Source organism: Poecilia reticulata, linkage group LG19 (genome assembly GCF_000633615.1).
Source record: "Poecilia reticulata strain Guanapo linkage group LG19, Guppy_female_1.0+MT, whole genome shotgun sequence".
NCBI classification, from domain to species: domain Eukaryota; kingdom Metazoa; phylum Chordata; class Actinopteri; order Cyprinodontiformes; family Poeciliidae; genus Poecilia; species Poecilia reticulata.
Genome location: NC_024349.1, coordinates 19588811 through 19593039, shown reverse-complemented (window position 1 = coordinate 19593039; position 4229 = coordinate 19588811). Strand labels below are relative to the sequence as shown.

The 4229-nt window shown below is 40.1% G+C and overlaps 1 protein-coding gene across 1 annotated transcript in view; it reads left to right on the top strand.

Annotated features, from left to right (window-relative positions):
- The first annotated feature begins 766 nt into the window (after positions 1-766).
- Positions 767-4229, top strand: part of LOC103481885 (transmembrane protein 100) — a 10896-nt gene continuing 7433 nt past the window's right edge. Inside the window, exons 1-2 of the mRNA XM_008437675.2 lie at positions 767-1223; positions 1343-1457. The gene's annotated coding sequence lies outside the window, so the exon portion shown is untranslated. The remainder of the gene's footprint in view (positions 1224-1342; positions 1458-4229) is intronic.

Here is a 4229-nt window from a genome sequence, read left to right as displayed (position 1 = left end):
GAACACTGAAAGTCATTTTGATATGGTATAAAGTTTTTGTAAGGCTTTTACAAGTATGTTAATATCTTGTTTGTACAATGTCAAAAGTTCTACATCTTTTTCTTCAAGATACAAGATACAACCACAAACCTAGGTGCAAAATGCAAAAGCAAAAGAAGTCCAAACATGGGCTTATTCAAATTTAAATAAACTGTATACACACAGTAAATCCTACAGAACATCTTCAAAATGGGTTGAATATAAAGGGCATGTCGTGAAATTGGATAGTATAAGGGGTTACAGTGATTGGTCAAAATTCAACCAAGTTTCAGTGATTGGTTGCATTTGTAGAAAAGAAAAGCCTGCGCAAAATTTACAAATGATAAGTGAATTCCCATTCACAACATCGCAACTTCATGGAGGGACTGATTGGAGATGTCCTTACAGAAATCAAGACATCCCAAGGGGATAACTGGGATGTGTTTTGTTTCACAATTACTCAATTTTCCCTCCTTGACTTTGTATGAAACAAAGTTGGTACGTCAAGTAGAAGACTATTATTTGATTGGGTTTGTTTCACACTGCCAGAATGTTCATTTCGTGCCACAAAGTGAAGCAACAGGCTGATTGTCGTCCTCAGACTTTTGTGGATGTGAAAGACGAGCTGCTTCAAGGCCTCAGAGGAAACATCCGATTCCTCCCACACGCTGGATGCTCAGCTGCAGGGTGGAGACCTCTCAGCCGTCTCCTGTTGGGTGCTCTTTTAAAAAAAAAAAATGGATGCAGTTTTGTTGTTTCATGTCTTTCCTCAGCAACAGCAGCTCAGCTGTCTCCACTCAGATTCTACAAAGTTGACCGGTTAAAACTAAACGTTTCYATCCGTCCGGTTCGAGAGTGAAAACCGACTGCAGCAGACTGAACAGAGCCCAGGCTCTGAAACTTGAAGACCGCAGGACGTTTCTGTGATTTATTGGGTCGCAAATCTTTGTTACGACTCGGCCGAGCCTCGTGTCAGCTACCGGACAACTCAAACCAATCAGAACCCATCATCTCTCGTGTGACCTCGATGATGTCACGGATCTACYGGAGGATGAAGGGAACCATGACTGTAAAGAAAGAGCATACCATCCTGGTTTCCTGCATCCTCATTCAGTCGGACCAGATTCAATTTGTTTGACAGATTGAACCGGAGAATCTCTGAAGGGAGGAAAGAGTTAAAGCTTCTTCTGGCAGTCTGATGGGAGGTGGGCTGGGAGTTTGGGAGGTGTTGGAAGAAGGCGCCCTGTCTCCTCCCCTCCTGCTCCCCCCCTCTGTCTGCCACCTCCTTCTGTTGATAGCCATATTCCCTCATTTCTTCCTGCAGGGGGTACGGTACGGAGCGGAGAAGCGAGACGCTGACAGAGTCTTCACGAGTTCACGTCTGCAGTCAGGAACACGACCCAAACAGCCAGAGGAATGGAGCTCTGCTCTCTACTGCGGTAAGTGGATTTTCCTCTTGTTTTCTTTTTTTCTTTCCCTGCAAGAATTCAGCCTGCAGGGCGTCAGGTTTTACAGCCGTGACAGGCTTCACTTCCACCACAGCAATGCAATATTCCGCAAAGACAATATTGCAGCGTTTCACTGAAAAATCATGTGTTCACCTTCATCTGATGTTGTGCAACTCTTTTTCTTGGCAAAACAATGCAATGAGCCGAGTGTTGAGACTGATGCTTTTCTTTTATTATAAACTAAACATATTTTAGGTTTTAAGGCAAACAAAATAAGATGTCAAAAATCATCATTAGAGGCTTCCCTGAATGTGTATATCAACGGCTTTGCTCTGGATCAATCTAACAAAAAAAAAAAAAAAAAAAAGGTAAAACAGCACAAAACCAGAGGCAAGAAAACCTTGGAAAGGAGCAACTTGTATACCTGGAAAGTTCAGTGAGCAAGGATTGTTCAGGCGAGCCGACAGGAACAGAGAAAAACTGACAACCAGCTGAATGGATTTAAAGTGGAGACACGAGCAGCAGGTGAGAAACCAGGTCTGTGTCAGGGCTCTGCGAGGACACCTGCTGGACAGATGGAGAATCACAGACTCAAAATGAAAAAAAAAAATGAAAAAAAAGAAGAAAAGATACCCAAATGATACTCAATTTTTAAAGCACACATGGATCCACCTGGTTGCAAAAAGTGAAACGGTTTTCCCTCAAAGTCATGTCATTATTTATCCAGTCGTTAAGTAACTTAAAGGACATCTAAGATTGGTGGTTGGTGTTTATAATAATTTCTTATGAAAATGTCCTACCTTCATTACTTCTTCCTAATGAGAAAAGGTTTTGCTATTTAGGCATTTTTATGCGAGTTTTCATAAGCAAAATCCAGATAGCAGGATGTGTGTAGTGAATTTGCAACTTTTTATTAAAACACAATAGACAATAAAAATATAGGTGCAGGTTGCAAAGTAAAAACATTTTAACCTCTATTTGTAACACACCTATCAAATAATGGAAGAGTTAATAACGCAAGCCAAAGGTTTACTCTGCTACACTTTATTAATGGGTGCTTTTCTGAAAAGGAATTTAATTTCATTTATAAATAAAACCACAGCGTGTAAAATGTTAAAACAATAAAAGTACCATGTTCACAAATAATGGGGGGAATATACTGCCTGTTGCTTTTAATTAGTCATCACACTTGCAGTAGGGTGCCGATTATTTTTTCATGCAGCAGAGGCTATAAACAGTTTTCTTACACTGAATTTTGCCTCTAAGACAATAATATGGCAGTTTCACTTTATTGCGTTCTTTGTTTAATTAGCTTGACATGTCTGAAATAAAAAGAAGAAAACCCACTGACATTAAATCCAGGAGTATTATTTGTATGGGTTTTTTTTTAACGGCAGTTTTGAATATGATGGTTACAGATCTGCTCTACTAGGTCAACTTTAATTTCTCAAACGGTTWTCTGAGTAAGATTTGTGGGTTCTGCTCGTCTTCCTGATTCTAGAAAAGCAGATGTCTTTGTCTGAGTTACATTTACAGATGTTGGTAAAAAATAATATATATATATATATATACTAAAAAAAAGAACTTTAAGGATCATTGGCAAAATTCTCTTTATCTGCTTTAGGAACAACCAGTCTCCAACAGAAGCAGGACCTTCAGGTTAAAGGTGTAAAACTACAGATGAAATKAATCAGCTCKGGCTGCTTGGGATATGATAAACTGACTGTTAAGCCGAGCGCTTCTCCAACCTTGCTTCATGTTCAGCAAAATTCACTTTGTTTTATTAGACTTGGGAAAAAAAACAACACAAAAAACCAACTTCATTTCCCGATCAGCAGCTGCTTGTGTTAACTGATGGCAATGAAGCTTGACGTTCCCTCCATCTGTCTCACATTAAATTTTCATTACCAGCGTCTGACCTCAGAGGCGTAGCTACAAACTGCCACATTAACCCACAGAGATAGATGGATGCCGACGGTTATTAAAAAGAAAAAAGTAGAACAACGTAAACTTACAATGACACTTTGTTAATCAAAGTTAATAACCGGTTTAGTTTTCCACAGAGAGAGAACAGACTTGGGGCCATCTCCTTATATTTGGTGTCTGAACTAATACAAGTGATTTTAGTGAGGGTCTCAAGTATTCACAGGCCACTGTCATTCCTAACCCCCACTGGAGAACACGGTAGGCAATTTGTAAAAACAATGTTTAAACTCAAAATACGTTGTTCAACAACAGTTCCAAACATTATGACCATCAGTCCAAGAAAACCCCTCAAAGAACAGAGAGTAGTTTGTTATGCTAATTTGTTAAGCTAGTAACATTGGAAGCCATTCACCTAGTGTGAATGGAATGGCCGGTGAGATACCAGCTAATATTAGTTATAGTGCTTGGTGTAATACTAGGGTTCAGCCCCGCTATGAAGGCTAACTGAGATTCCGTAAATCTAAAAAATKTATTATTCTCCAACATTGTCTTAGATCAGGGGTCCCCAAACTACGGCCCGCGGGCCAGATCCGGCCCGCCTCCACATTTGGTCCGGCCTCCTGAACAATACCAGAGACCATTAAGATTTTTTTTTTCATATATTGTATTTTCCGGTTTATATGTGGATTTTTCTTCAACCRCCAGGGGGCTCTTTAGCAGGAAGTGTGTCCTGTAAACTGTGGGTGTTTTGTTTTGCATGGCATTGCTGCCATCTGTTGGACTTTTGGGGAACTGCTCGACTTTTATGTTATTTAATCAGTGCGGTTGTTTGCTAGC